Source organism: Dama dama, chromosome 26 (genome assembly GCF_033118175.1).
Source record: "Dama dama isolate Ldn47 chromosome 26, ASM3311817v1, whole genome shotgun sequence".
Lineage (NCBI taxonomy): Eukaryota > Metazoa > Chordata > Mammalia > Artiodactyla > Cervidae > Dama > Dama dama.
The window spans coordinates 51,162,535-51,176,961 of NC_083706.1; the positions used below are offsets into that span (position 1 = coordinate 51,162,535).

General features: G+C 45.8%; 1 protein-coding gene and 1 non-coding gene across 2 annotated transcripts in view; both read right to left on the reverse strand.

Moving 5' to 3' along the window:
* Positions 1–14,427, reverse strand: part of PRKN (parkin RBR E3 ubiquitin protein ligase) — a 1,218,605-nt gene that overhangs the window by 299,169 nt on the left and 905,009 nt on the right. The gene's annotated exons all lie outside the window — the stretch shown is intronic.
* Positions 781–852, reverse strand: TRNAC-GCA (transfer RNA cysteine (anticodon GCA)). The gene has a single exon. It is a non-coding gene; the product is annotated as a tRNA-Cys (tRNA).

Consider the following 14,427-nt stretch of genomic DNA (forward strand, 5'->3'; position numbering starts at 1 on the left):
AAATGTTCTCATTTTAAAAGCCTTTTACTCCTGCAGGTAAGATAGTTGCACATTAGGCAACGGTATTTTCTGAAAGATTATTAATAGGAAGAAAGTGATGATGGATTCTGACTAGCCTATAGGAAGAAGGTAGTAGACGAGAATTTTGCTGACCCAGCATCTCTTTGGGCAGTGAGAACTCTCCCTGTCCTTAGTTTGATTCAGGTGGGGTTGCCCCATCTCCTGAGGCCAAGTGTGGGCACTGTCAATCACATCTCTCTCTCTCTTTGTGGTTGCTGTTGCTCTGTGCATGTGATTTTGGCTAAGCCGGTGGGATATAAACCAAGAGTTCCCTGTGGTCGTCTTTGTCACCATGAGGAAAGAGCCTATTTGAGAACAGGGGCAGAGCTGAGTGTTGGAAAGATCTGTAGCTTCAAGAAGACATCATTTTAGGACCTGAATCCAGTTGAATCAATAGCCTAACCCTTTCCTAACCCACCCAGGAGCATGGATAATTTTCTTTCTCTCTTTTTTTTAAAGCTAATTTTAGTTGAATTCTGCTTCTTTGAGAGAAGCCTGACTGGGAGCAGAAGGATAGGTGAAGGATAGGTGTCATGCACAATCCTATAAAATGGCTTGATTAATTTTTTAGCTTATTTTCATATGAAGTGAAGTCACTCAGTCGTGTCCGACTCTTTGCAACCCTGTGGACTGCATGTAGCCTATCAGGCTCCTCCGTCCATGGGATTCTCCAGGCAAGAGAATACTGGAGTGGGTTGCCATTTCCTTCTTCAGGGGATCTTCCCAACCCAGGGATCGAACCTGGGTCTCCTGCATTGCAGGCAGATGCTTTAACCTCTGAGCCACCAGGGAAGCCCCTAGCTTATTCTCATAATACTATTTAAATAGTTTTCATGCTATAAGGGTTGTTAATTCTTAGCTGTACATGCATATGACATTGCTGCCTAATTAAAACTTCCCTGAATTCATTAATGACATCACAATAAAGTCTATCACTTTGTATTACATGGGCATGGTGTTTGAGGTCATAAGAATAACAATGTGCCCCTATTCAAAGTTATTATATACAGATAAAATCATGCCAATATATCTATGAAGAACAGCCTTCAGAAGGAAAATAAGTTGTAAAAGGGTAATGTCTCAGCTAGGTTGCTGTTGGTAGTAAGGATGTAGAATGGTCATTTGGATGATCATTGTATATACACATGGGTGGTCCTTTACAAAGCCTCCTAAGCCACTGATGAACTGACAAATGGCCCTCACCGGGACAGCACAAGCAGAACTTGGGTTTCCCAGGTGGCTCAGGGATAAAGAATTCCCCTGCCAATGCAGGAGATGCAGGTTTTAACTCTGGGTCAGGAAGAACTCCTGGAGAAGGAAATGGCAACCCACTCCAGTATTCCTGCCTGGGAAATCCCACGGTAGAGGAGTCTTTGCAGACTACAGCCCATGGAGAGACTGACCACAGTCAGATCTTGGGTGCTGGATGCCACAGCCTCAGACTTGACTAGGATCTTGACTCTGAGACCTTCAGACTCCTAACGGCCTGATCCCTTAAAGTGTATATTGATGATTCCATTGCTGCTCTGAAATCCCAAGCACCCTTCTGAAATCTATATGAAATTTGTTTTGCTCCTTAAGAAAATAAGGACATTTATCAATTTCAAATTTCCCTCTGATAAAATAGCTAATCATATTTGCTCTGAAGCATGATAAGACCGGTGACAATCAAGATAGGTACGAGACATTGGTATGCTTCTCCATGACTGTATGAATTGCTTAAGGGAGTGTAGCAGAAGTTCGGTATTGGTCATGATGGAGTCGGGTGTCCCAGACCTGCCGCCAGGGAGCTGCGTAACATGGGGTGACTCACTTAATCTCCCGAGGATGCAATGTCCTTCTCTGTAAGAATTTCCAGTCTGAGTCTTTTACATATTGTTTCCAACTGTAGAGTCTACACATTAGGCAGAATGCACAAAAAGAAGAGAAGGGGGAGGAGACAGGGCACGCGTCTACCAGTGGAGCAAAGTCAGATAACAGCACCTCACGAGCAGACATGGTTTTCTGCTCCCAGCCGGGCAGCAGTGGCTGTCAGTCACGGCTGAGGTCTTTGATCAGCCATTTGTTGCCGCGTGTGTGAAATCAATGAATATTTAAGAACAGCGCAAAGTGAGCAGAGATGACAAGACGCGCCAACATGACGGTTCAGTCAATTAAATCCTTGTGCCAGCACAAACTGCCTGTGTTTAAGACTACAGCAGGGATAAGCCCAGATAGAGAATATATTCCTTGTCAACATTTCCAGTCAATATAAATAGGAAGGGTTTTCCAATTTGGGGCTTGCTGATACAAGCATCCTCAAAATATCGTTGAGAAGAACATATTAGCCGTCTAAATGAAGACGTTTGCTAATGTTCTAGAACTTTCTGTCTTGGAGCAGAATTCTGTTTTCTTTATTTTCCTCAGTGTTAAGAACATCGTGTCACAGAAATGATTTTAGCATTAGAAGAAAGATATATATTTTAATTTTAATCCTTCTGGATCATTTCTTTTTTTAAGAAGTAAGAGTTAGCATGCAAAGAGCATAATTAAATTGAGCAATAAAGATCCTGATATTTTCATGCTTCTAGGAAACGAATATGTTATGTGATTTGCTGGCATTAAATCAATTCAATAAGCATTCTGTTTTGTTTTTTTTTTTTCCTATTTTTTGTTTACTTTGACTTCTATTACCCATATGATGCTCAGGAGTTCAGGATGGGTAGAAATGCTGAATTCTGAAGCATTCTGGTCCTCCACCATGCGAGGGGTTATCAGGTGGAGACAAGGCGAGATCATACCCTGAGATCCCCACGTGGTCCTGCTTCAAGGAGAGCAGTCAAAGGTAATTGTGGTTTTGCCTTATTATTATTTTTAAACTGACATAGACCACTGGTGGGACCAAAATGCATTTTCAGATTGTGAAACTGTAACTAAGGCCCCAAAGTCAAGCAGCTCAGCAGGATGTGGGCACGGCTTTGATCCGTCAGGAAGGAACTGATGAATATGCATCACTTCTGCCCATTATCTCAGTATACAAATGATCGATGCACGGGGCAAGGGTCTGTGTCCATCAGCGGTTAATGAAGCACTGGGGGAGAGCACACACACTTACTTAAGCTCAGGTTTCTGGGGCAAAGAATGGCCTGTAGACATTCCTGCCACTGTCCACAGGGTCAGGGCTGTGGGTCGTCATTACCAACGTGTATCGCCACTTAAAGAAGCAGGGCTGCACCCGCTCTGAAGGGTAGCCATGATAAACCACCCCTCCCTCAGTCTTCTGTTTTAACTCTATGTATAGTTCATTCTCTGGATTGAGATGGCTTCTGTTCGCTTTTGAAATTCACCGCATGAAACTATTATTTGCATTTCAAGCGTAGGTTCAGGTGTCTGCAGCAGATCAAAGGCTCTTTGTACTAAACTCCAGCATTTGAGCTCAGTCTAGAACACATTTGGTAGTCTGTCAGCATGTCCTAGAGCCAAAAGTACAGCCACAGACCCACCTGAGAACTCGAAAATGTTCATAACTATCAAGAGCCTTGCCTCCCAGGAAAGAAGCAACCAGTTTAGAAATTAAATTTTCCTCTTTCTGCGCAACCTTAACCATGTGTATGACTTTCTCCAGGGATTCTTAAAAATGTAGTAGCTGCGAGTTTGTAAGTAACTTAATTCCTACCTATGAGTTTTAATTACTATAAGGTAATAGCACAAAGCATGACGCGGTTGGTCCAATTCCCCAAAACCAGTTCCAACCTGGGAAAACGGTAGGAAAATACTAAGATAATTCTTCTCAAAATTAGAGGGTAAGTTTTGGAACCCCTCTGCCTCATGTTTGCATAGACTGACCCCGACTTTATTCCTGGTCCCCTAGGAGAGGACACTCACAATGTGCTCTGCTGTCCCTGTTCTTGACCCGGGTGCTGAGCAGCCCTGAGTACAGGGCCACCCAGGCTGCCTCCATCAATGGCACTTGACTCATTATTGTCCTGACGTGACAAACAGCACCTGAAAAAGTGCGTGCCTTTGGCTTAAAGGAAAGGTTGAGTGACTGGCTGCCTTTCTGTTTGTGACAGTCCATCTAGTCAAGGCTATGGTTTTTCCAGTGGTCATGTATGGATGTGAGAGTTGGACTATAAAGAAAGCTGAGCACCGAAGAATTGATGCTTTTGCACTGTGGTGTTGGAGAAGACTCTTGAGAGTCCCTTGGACTGCAAGGAGATCCAACCAGTCCATCCTAAAGGAGATCAGTCCTGGGTGTTCATTGGAAGGACTGATGTTGAAGCTGAAACTCCAATCCTTTGGCCACCTAATGCAAACAGCTGACTCATTGGAAAAGACCCTGATGATGGGAAAGATTGAAGGCAGGAGGAGAAGGGGACGACGAGGATGAGATGGTTGGATGGCATCACTGACTCAATGGACATGAGTTTGAGTAAACTCTGAGAGTTGGTGATGGACAGGGAGGCCTGGCGTGCTGCGGTTCATGGGGTTGCAAAGAGTCGGACACGACTGAGCGACTGAACTGAACTGTTTGCAACATGAGTGTACATAAAATAAAAGAAGTACGTTTCATTTTGCCCTGTGGCTGATAAGCATTAGTATGCACTTTTATGTATTTCTATTGAACCCTGAATATTCATCGGAAGGACTGTATCACACCTGAAGAGATTTTGCCAAAGATGGCTGCTACAGTGTTTCTCATGTCAAATACTCATCTCAGGAGGTCATGTTGACACACCACCTGAATGGTGGGGCATACATCCTCTCTCCTTGAACTCAGGCAGGAACCTCTGTGATGGACTTGACCAGCAGGTACAGGGCAGCGATGCAACAAGGCTTGCAAGGCTACGGTCATGAACATACCACACATGTCCGCCTTGTTCCCTTGAGAGGTTCCTTCTGGGAACTCAGCCACCATGCGGTGAGGAAGCCCAGGAGACACGGAAGGGCCACTGCAGGTGTTCCCGGCCCCGGTCAGACCCACCGGGAAGATGCCTCCAGATCATGCCAGCCCCCAGCCTTCACATCTTTCCAGATAAGGACCAGATGACATGGAACTGGGACCAGCTGTTCCCTGTCTCCTGCTTAGATTCCTGACTCACAGGGTCCTTGAGCACAATGTATTTCTCATTCCAGCCACTAACCTGTGGGATAGTTTACTTTTCACTAACTATGCTTTAGGATTTTGTCCAGGGACAGAGAATTAAATGGCTCCGATGAAAGACTAAAAATATAGTTCTCAATTTTTTATGATAATGAATAACCTTCCAGACATTTATAACTTAGGTGAGTTTATTTACTTAGCCCCTGAATGGCCCAGCATGCTATATCAATGCATTTGTCCCTCCTCTACTCCCCAGAACAACAATCAACGTACGTAACAAGCAAGTTCATGCCATGAAATTTTAAGTGTCACTGGCAGAAACAGAGAGAGAGAAAGAGAACTAGGGAGATTTATCTTGTGAATATTCAAGTCATTTTATGTAGGCTTTTTTGGCATTCACACTTTGCTTTGTAATATGACCAGTATGGCATTTTGCTGTGTCTCTTATACCTCAGTGACCTGGTAATTTGTGAAGTCCATTGTCTGTTAGTGGCCGTGCATGAACTGGCCCTATTATGGTGCCTGGCCTTGAATTCAGACCGTCTGCATTGGAGAACATTCACTAAATGCACAACCAAGGGTCATGTGCATCCCAGCTCCCTGAGTCCTCAGGTCATCCTCAGATGGCTCTTTCCAGGGGTAACTATGGACCATTTTCAAGGGTTTGCTACCTTTTGTGTCTCCATCCTGAACTCATTGCACAGTACCCTCATTATATTAAAATCTCCTTCATGACCTTTGTAATCTGTACTCTTGTTACATTTTCCTATGTACCAGCACTATACCCAATAGATTTCATTTAAGACAAATAATCAAGACTACTTTATCATAGGAAAATCTAATGCTTATCTTTTAAGAAAAGAGGTTTAGGTTTAATCAAGACCTATACATCTAAGATTTATCGCTGTAAGTAGATACTTAATGTCTGTGTTTGGAAGGTACTAATTAGCTTCTAATTAGTGGGGTCAACATCAGGAAATCAAAGGTACTTGATCCTCTGGGGATGTCTCTGTCTCTACCCTGACTAATCACCTGAGCTCCTCCTGATCCCAGGAGGTAACAGGAGCAGCATGTCTCTAACTCTCTGAAATGATTTCTCCAAGTGTGGCGGAGTGACCCGGGTGGTTGGTAACTAGGGAGTTCCTACTAAGTTCCCCAGGCTGGTTCCCAGAGACCTGCATTTGCCAAGACTGTGAAATGACTCTTAGGCAAAATCTCCTTTGAGAAGTACCATTCTCCAGCTATTCAGGCATTTCCACTTTGACGTTGTCAGGGTTCATCTGATACACCTTCACCCAGCGAGCTTTTTCTGTCCGTCACTGTGAGAAGGATGAAAATGCCCTGGAAGGAGTGACAGTAAGCCTTGCTCAGAGGACAACCATGATACTGGGCAGCTTGTCAGTAATTAAAAAGCTCTCAGTACTTCCTAAATCCATGCCCCCTTTTAAAGTTCATTCCTAAACTGAACATTGCAAAAAGTTTCTTCTCAAAAGAGATTGTAGTTGTCTCCAAGTACTATTTCTTGTGTAAGTCATACACATTTACCAAGAGTCCTTAGCTGTGACCCACAGACAGAAGGGGAAGGTAATCTGTCTCTCCGTCATGTAATACAGGTTTAATAAAACCCACACCATCGTCATCTGGGTTATACATGAAGACATACATCATCACTTCTTTGCACATTTTGATGCTTCTTTAAGCACAGAATTCGCAACACTCTGCAACTTTTTTCCAGCCAATTTACAAATCGTTTTCATCCCTCATTTTATTATCCTACCCTAAGTCAACTTGTTCTTGTGGCACCATCAATCTGACTGACTGGTAGGGTTTCAGAGTGCAGTGTTTTAATTTATGCAGACATCTACCCCAAAGCATCTCAATCACTTACAGCGTGAAACAGGGGTGGTGTTAGATTTGCCAGGAAATGCTGCTTTTGTTATACATGTATATCTAAGGACAGGATCATTTATATCCCAGAAAGCCAGGCTGGTGACAGACAGGACTAATGTGTCAATGTCAGAAGAAAATTCGAGGCAAGAGATGGCAACCAAAGTCGGCCTCCGAAGGTACTTGGAATGCTATCTCGGAATGCCCTTCTGGGTAAAAGGGATGTGATATAATCACTGAATTATCAATCACTAATGAAGGTCTATCAAATAGAATACACTATGATCTTAATGTAAGAAAATCTTTGCACCTTGGGTCCAGATCTGGGGGTTTATGTTGCTTTCAGTCTTTTTCTAGTTTTATCATCACATCTGAACTACAATCCAGATTTCTGAGACAGAGCAATGTGCAGTGATCAAGGCTGACTGACATTTATAGTAAGTTCTTTGTCATCAGTGTTATAAAAAGCGCCAAAGGGATGCACTAGGGCCATAGCACCTGACACAAAACTGGACCCATTCAATACCTGTTATGTTTCAGACATTATTTAGACAACTGAATATGATGCAGTTAAAACAAAAAGGAGAAAGAAAACAAAAGCAAAAAAAGTGAAGTCACTAAAGATGTAGCAACTTTCTTAAATCCAAAGAGTCACTTTCATTAAACTCGACTGCACTCTTTTCCCTTTGCATTTGGGCAGGTTCCATCCTCAAAGCCGCGGATCTACCAGTTTACACTACTAGTGTACGCAGGTTGGATCCCTGGGAAGATCCCCTGGAGGAGGAAATGGCCTCCATTGTTCTTGCCTGGAGAATCCCATGGACCGAGGAGCCTGGGAGGCTACCGTGCATGCATGGGGTCACAGAAGAGTCGGACACGACTGAAGGACTAAGCACGCACGAATTTTGATAAACAGGAAATCCTGTGCCCCCGAAGCCCTTCTGATATCATTGCTCCAGGGAAAAGGAGGGCAGACGCCACTTCCTGGAGGGCGGGGGGATTAGGGGAAGTGTCTGGATCACGTGGAAGAGATGTCCCTCCCCGCCGGCGGAAGTAGGACACGGAGCCAGGAGGAAAGGCCAGCGCTTGGCCACCTGTTTCCTCTCCCACAGGACACTCTGGCAAGTGGTAGCTTCTTAGACAGTTCCTAACAGCCGCACTTCTAGGAAACCTCAGAGTAATGGGACTTAGGCAAACTGCTTCTTCTGATGCAAAATTCGGAAAATGCCCGGCTCGTTTAGATGAGTGTGTATTCCACCTGGAGCTGTGGAGAAGACAAAGGGTCAGTGAGCCCAGAGGGGCTGCACAGCGAAGGCCGGCCCGGCTGGGGCGTGGGGGTGTCCAGGGCCCAGAGAGAGAGCCCGTGAAGGCTGCGGGCCGTCCTACCACACCCCCGGGAGGGGCCCCGGTCAGAAGAGGGGGTGCCTGGCCGGAACCCGGACCACAGGAGCTGTGAGTCGGGCGGGCAGAGACGGTCACGCGAGCCGCTCAGGATGACCAAGAGCAGGCGCTCTGCTCCGCAAGAGCAGACAGGTGAAGTCACCACAGACTCACGACCCGACGCCGCCTCGCCACCTTCGAGCACCAGCTCCTCTGAGCGACCCCGGCACGCCCAGCCCTCCGCCTGCACCCGCAGCACCCAGAGCGGAGCCCAGCCCGAGGGGGCGGAGCCCAGCCCGAGGGGGCGGAGCCCAGCCCGAGGGGGCGGAGCCCAGCCCGAGGGGGCGGGGCCCTGCCCGAGGGGGCGGAGCCCTGCCCAACCCGGAGAGAAATGCTTCAAACTGTGGACGACGGCAAGGGAAGTGACACCACTTGAGTCAACTAGATACAATCAGAAAGAGACTAAGCTTTAAGCTTGAAGTGGCTAAGAGTTCATTAAACCGAGTTTACTGAATTGGACTGACTAGGTCTGCCGCTGAGAGAAAATGGCAGCTTGTCAGAGGAAAGTGATTTTCCACACCTTGGTGGTTGTCTTCCGGTTCAGACTTACCACACACATGCCCTCACTCAATCCCACACATGGATATTTCAGCCCCACTTTGGGATTCCTATGTGTGGTATAAATCAGAAAGCAGTGACGTGCCTGCCTGGTGGCCTCTGGAACAAGCGGTGTGTGAAGAAGCAGCTTTCTAGTCTGAGGAGAGGAGTGGAAAAGGGCTAGTGTTGACTCAGGTAAATGTGGAGCTGTTTTTTCCACTTCAAATATTTTCCAGCTTCAAAGTATTAAATTATGGGCAGAAGGTATTTTGAAGTAAGACCTGTTGTTTAAATATTGTGTCAAAGAGCAAAATACTTGGGGAGGGAGTGAGGAGCAGGGATCCAGCACTGTGGGTCCTGCCTCGCCTCTGAGTTCTCTCTAGAAACTTCCCAGCTACTGCTCTTCCACCTACCTGTAGCTTTCACAGTTCTTTTCTCCCCTGTTTCAGACCCTGAGGGCTTCTAAACTAATGCGATGATTATACATCTGTTGCTTTGGCTTTGATTTTCCTCCCTCCTCCAAAATCATGAAGTGTCTGCTATCGGGTGATGAACCTGGCCAGTCCTGGAATTAAGATTTCATCACGATGGCTACAAAGCTGTGTGTCCAGCTGTGATCACTCATCTGAACTCCAGATCCCAGCCAGGGCCACAGAGGCCTCTCCTGAACCTGGTCAAGCAGCTTGCCATCCCCTGCTCCTTGGTTACCCTCAGCCAAAGTGCCCTAATTGAGCTCCTCCAAATGCTCACTGGCATCTCAAATTATCTTATTTGTTCATGTGTTTATTGTGTATCTATTTCTCCTCTCCTCTCTCAGACTCATTAGGAGGGTGATGTGGTATTTTAAGATAATTCTAAAATCCTGTTTTACGATCAAATTAGAGAAGCAAATATGAATGTAAGTTAACTGAAAGTCAGGGCTCATAAGGTTTGTTCTTCTGACCTAGAATGGTATTTAGAAAGGTTCTAAATAAATATCTGGTTACTAACCAGGTAGCTCAGTGGTTAAGAATCTGCCTGCCAATGCAGGAGATGCAGGTTCAATCCCTGGGTCAGGAAGATCCCCTGGAGGAGGAAATGGCAACCCACCACAGTATTCTTGCCTGGAGAATGCAATGGGCAGAAGAGCCTGGCGGGCTACAGTCCATGGGGTCACAAAGAATTAGGTACAACTTTACTACTGAGCAAGCACATGCAAATCACCACCCATATACAAGAGAGCCCACTTCACATTTGTACTGGGGCACAGTTTGGATACTGCAAATTCAATCCAAAGTTGAGTTCATGATGGTTCTCCATATTTTCATTCTGCCCAATCTTCAGTCAAGGTCATCCTGATCTATCCAAATGCTACATCCACACTCCTGAACATCATCTTACCTCCTATCTCTGTCCTGCCCCCACAAATTGATTGGTCAGTTTGTCCCTGTGGCTTCCAAGCTCTAGAACCCCCACGCCACCACTTCTCACATAGGTTTTTGGGATAGACTTCGTCCTAGGTGACCTCTGGGTGGACATGGTTCCACATAGTAGACATAATACTTACTTTTTAAAAGGAAAACAGAATTAAGATACCTCTTTGAAATTCCCTAGTGGCTTCCCATTGCTCCTGGAACACCACTAAGCATCTTCAGAAGACCCTGCAAAGCCCTGAATGAGGGTGCCCCCTCCACCAGTAGCATTTCGTGGACACAGGCTGGCCATTCTACCCCAGCATCCTATGTTTTGCAAACCCCTCAAACACCTGTTGTGCTTTTTGAGGAGGCAGAACTCCATTCCGATACTTTTGACATTCCAAATTCCTAACAAGCTGCTAATTTGAGGGTTGTGAGTATGTACTCTTCTTACTGTTTCTTGACACAACCTGCTTAGCCATTGAAAATAAATTGGTTTTCCATCCAGCATGAAGCATTAATTAGAAATGCGTTCGCTGGTTGAAAATATTCACATTTTAAAAGGGTATCACACAAATTTTGGCCACAACCCAGAGGTTCCTCATTTTCATTTATCCTGAATGATAAACTCTATCAACAAAAGGAAGTGTGTATACCAAACTGTAATTTTTTTCAGAAATGCAATTTATTTTTGAGATGACTTTAATCAAAAGAATAATTGCATTATTCACGAGCCATGTTCCATTAATTGGAAGAGTTGATCAATTACTACATAAGATAGCATCGCTTTTCAATGAAGAGAAAATGGTTTCCCTTTGCTGTTTCTTTCAACCACAATTATCACCCCCGAGTCAAGTGACTTACAACCCAGCAGCCAAGTTAATCATTTAAGGCTAGAAATCATTGAAAAGTCAACCAGAGCAAACATGTCTCCAAGAACAATAACAGCTGGAGAGTATGCTTTCAGGAAATTCAGAAATGCCTCTGCATCAGGATTTGGAGAAAGGTCATCATTTTAATTAGTTTGGGTACAAACTGTTACATATCACTGGCTGTCTTTATGGGTACATAAAATTACCAGAGGTGGAACTTGGGGACCTGTTTAATAACAGGTTTCTGTGTAGTTCCTCAAACTTTAGAAATATCTCATCATTAAGAAGCAGAAGTTAAAGAAAAACTCACCAGGAAGCTGATGTGATCTAAGACAGTCATAAAACTCTATTTTATGATCAAATAAAACATGCAAATGTCAAGAGCGTGGAGTTGTTTTTAAAGTGGTCCCTATCTTAATCTCTTGGGTTGTCTATGTACTGTTAAAAATCTATGTGTGACAATTCTTCCTTTATCCGTGAATTCCTTGGTCTAGAAGATTCCAGGCATGTTTCAGTGGATATGGAAAAACAGATGACTGAGGACTAAAGGGGATCCAAGGCTGAGTCTCCAGAACCCCAGGGCCGGCCTAGCACAGAAGCCGCCCTGGAGTATATGTCTTTGCGTGTTTGTTGAATTCAATAGACACATGCCATGTATCTTTAGTGTCGCCTACATTGTACGAGGCTCAAAAAAAAGTGTAAGGTTCCTCAGAGAAGGAGACTTGGACCTCTATGATGGGAATAGAATTATATAGTTCTTTTTAACACATGCGACACAGCATAAATGCTCTGAGTGTTATATGCTATATCAGTGAGGGTACAGTTACACCTCAGTCCCCTTGAATAGGGCTTTCCTGGTGGCTCAGATGGTAAAGAATCTGCCTGTAATGTAGGAGACCCAGGTTCAATCCTTGGGGTCTGGCAGATCCCCTGAAGAAAGGAATGGCTACTCACTCCAGTACTCTTGCCTGGAGTATCCCACAGACAGAGGAGCCTGGCGGGCTGCAGTCCATGGGGTCACAAAGAGTCAGACATGACTGAGCAACTAACACTTTCACTTTCATTTCACTTCTCCCTTGAATAATAAGTGCCATTTACTCACAGCCATAAAAAGCAGAATCAACATTTGTGTACCTTACAGAGAATAGAGAACTCGGTGTAGCTGAAACCACAGTGTAGATTTGTCTGACGATTGCAGACCCGGAGAATGGAGGGACCGGCAGTCACGGGAGGGGAAGTGTAAACCGGGCAGCGAGTGACATGGTCACTTTGTCAAAGCTGCCACGAGAGGGAATCACGGGGCTGTCTGTTCCTTCCGGAAGGTCAGTTCCCTTGGAGCTTGAAGAACAAGGTCAAGTGTGGACAGACATTGAGCTGGGTGTGGAGGAGGGGCAGGGAGGACTCTTGTTGGGGAAGGTCCTGGGTGGGGGTGGTGTTGCTAGAGTGACTAGGAAGCCTCCTGCACCAGAGCAGGTGAGGTGAGGCCACATAGGTCAAAGTCTGAAAGACGGGGTCTTTGAGGCCTGAGGTCGGATCCCAGCTCTGTGACGACGGGTTGTGTGACCTTGGCAGGTTCTGAGTTAGTCTCTCTAAGCCTCTGTTTCTCTTCTGGAAAGAAGCGAAGATTCAAGCACTGCGATGACTCAAACCCTGCTTAGTATCCACATTTACTTGGGTGTAAGTATGGATAATGACAGATTAGAGGACGAGTTTGGTTAACGGTCTGTTATCTAAATCCATTTAGTAACTGAATTCATATAGCGGAGTTCAGGTAGGGTGCTCAGTCGCTCAGTCCTGTCTGACTCTTTGCAACCCCATGGACTGCGGCCTGCCAGGCTCCTCCGTCCATGGGATTCTCCCGGCAAGGATACTGGAGTGGGTTGTCATTTCCTTCTCCGGGGGATCTTCACGACCCGAGGATGAGCCTGTGTCTCTTGTACAGGCAGCTGGATTCTTTGCCACTGTGTCACCTGGGTGGGGAGGGTGCTAGTAATAAGAACGCTCTGTTAGAGCGCTTCTAACAATTGCATCAGACAATGGGTGTGAGTGGGACATAGCAAGGTCTCAAAAAGTGTTTCTGCTGCTGCCACAACTATAGTCCCAGATTATGTCATTAGCAGGATAGTGGACAGAGGGCATTACAATGTGACAGCAAGCTGGTTTGCGTGATTTCAGGGGTAACGGTGGTCGAGCTCTCACGCAGGGGAATCACAGAATTGCACCAGCGTCTGGTCCAGGGGCAGCCACGGCTGCCATCTTGGGATGAACCAGATGGTCTTAGCGCTGGACCAGAGTGAGACGGGGAACCAGAGGCTCCTGCGACAGCTCAGGACTCCTGAGGGCTGGGGGTTATTAAAGTCTTTATGGAAGGAGAAAAGAGAGGCTGATTCTAAAAAAAAAAATTTCAAAGGAAAAATGGGGCTCAATAAAACTAAAAGGAATTTCTGTGAAGGCGAAAGACAAAAGGCTGAGGCTCTGCAAGGAAAAAGTGCTGGACTGGACACCCAGATAGGTACGGGATGTTTTCCCAAAGAGGGCTTGGCTGGGGAAAGAAGAAAATATAGGTTGCATGTGGTCAGGGGGCCACACTTTCTCTGGCCTGCCTTCTCTCTCCAGCCCAACCCTTGACTCTGGCTGACTCTTCCTCACCCCCCAGGCCTAGATGGTGGGCGCGCCAGGCTCAGGCCTCAGACCCGTCTTTGCTCTGGGCTCACTACCTTCTGGATCTCATCTGTCCTTCACACCTGCACCGACCGCTGTCTGCTGCTCATGGCAACGCGTGATCTCATTCAGAGATCTCGGAATATCCACCTGCTTGCCCCTCATTTCAGCTCAAAAATTGAATCTCAAACTGTAGATTTTTTTTTCTTTTTACCCAAACCTGGTCTTCTCACATCTCTCCCTGTCTCAATGATCCGACACCCCGACCTTCCAGTTCCTCATGTCAGGTTCCCTGGTGCCATCTGAGACTCTGCTCTTCATCTCACTGCAGGCATCTCACTGCATCCAGAAACTTCCTAGGCCCCTCCGACACTGCCTCTGGTGGAACCACTGCCGCCTTTGATGTGGATTAGAATAGCTGACTTGAGTGGTCATGTGAATTCCATCCATAGACTGTTCTCAACACAGTTGTCTCTTAAGGCTGATGTAACTT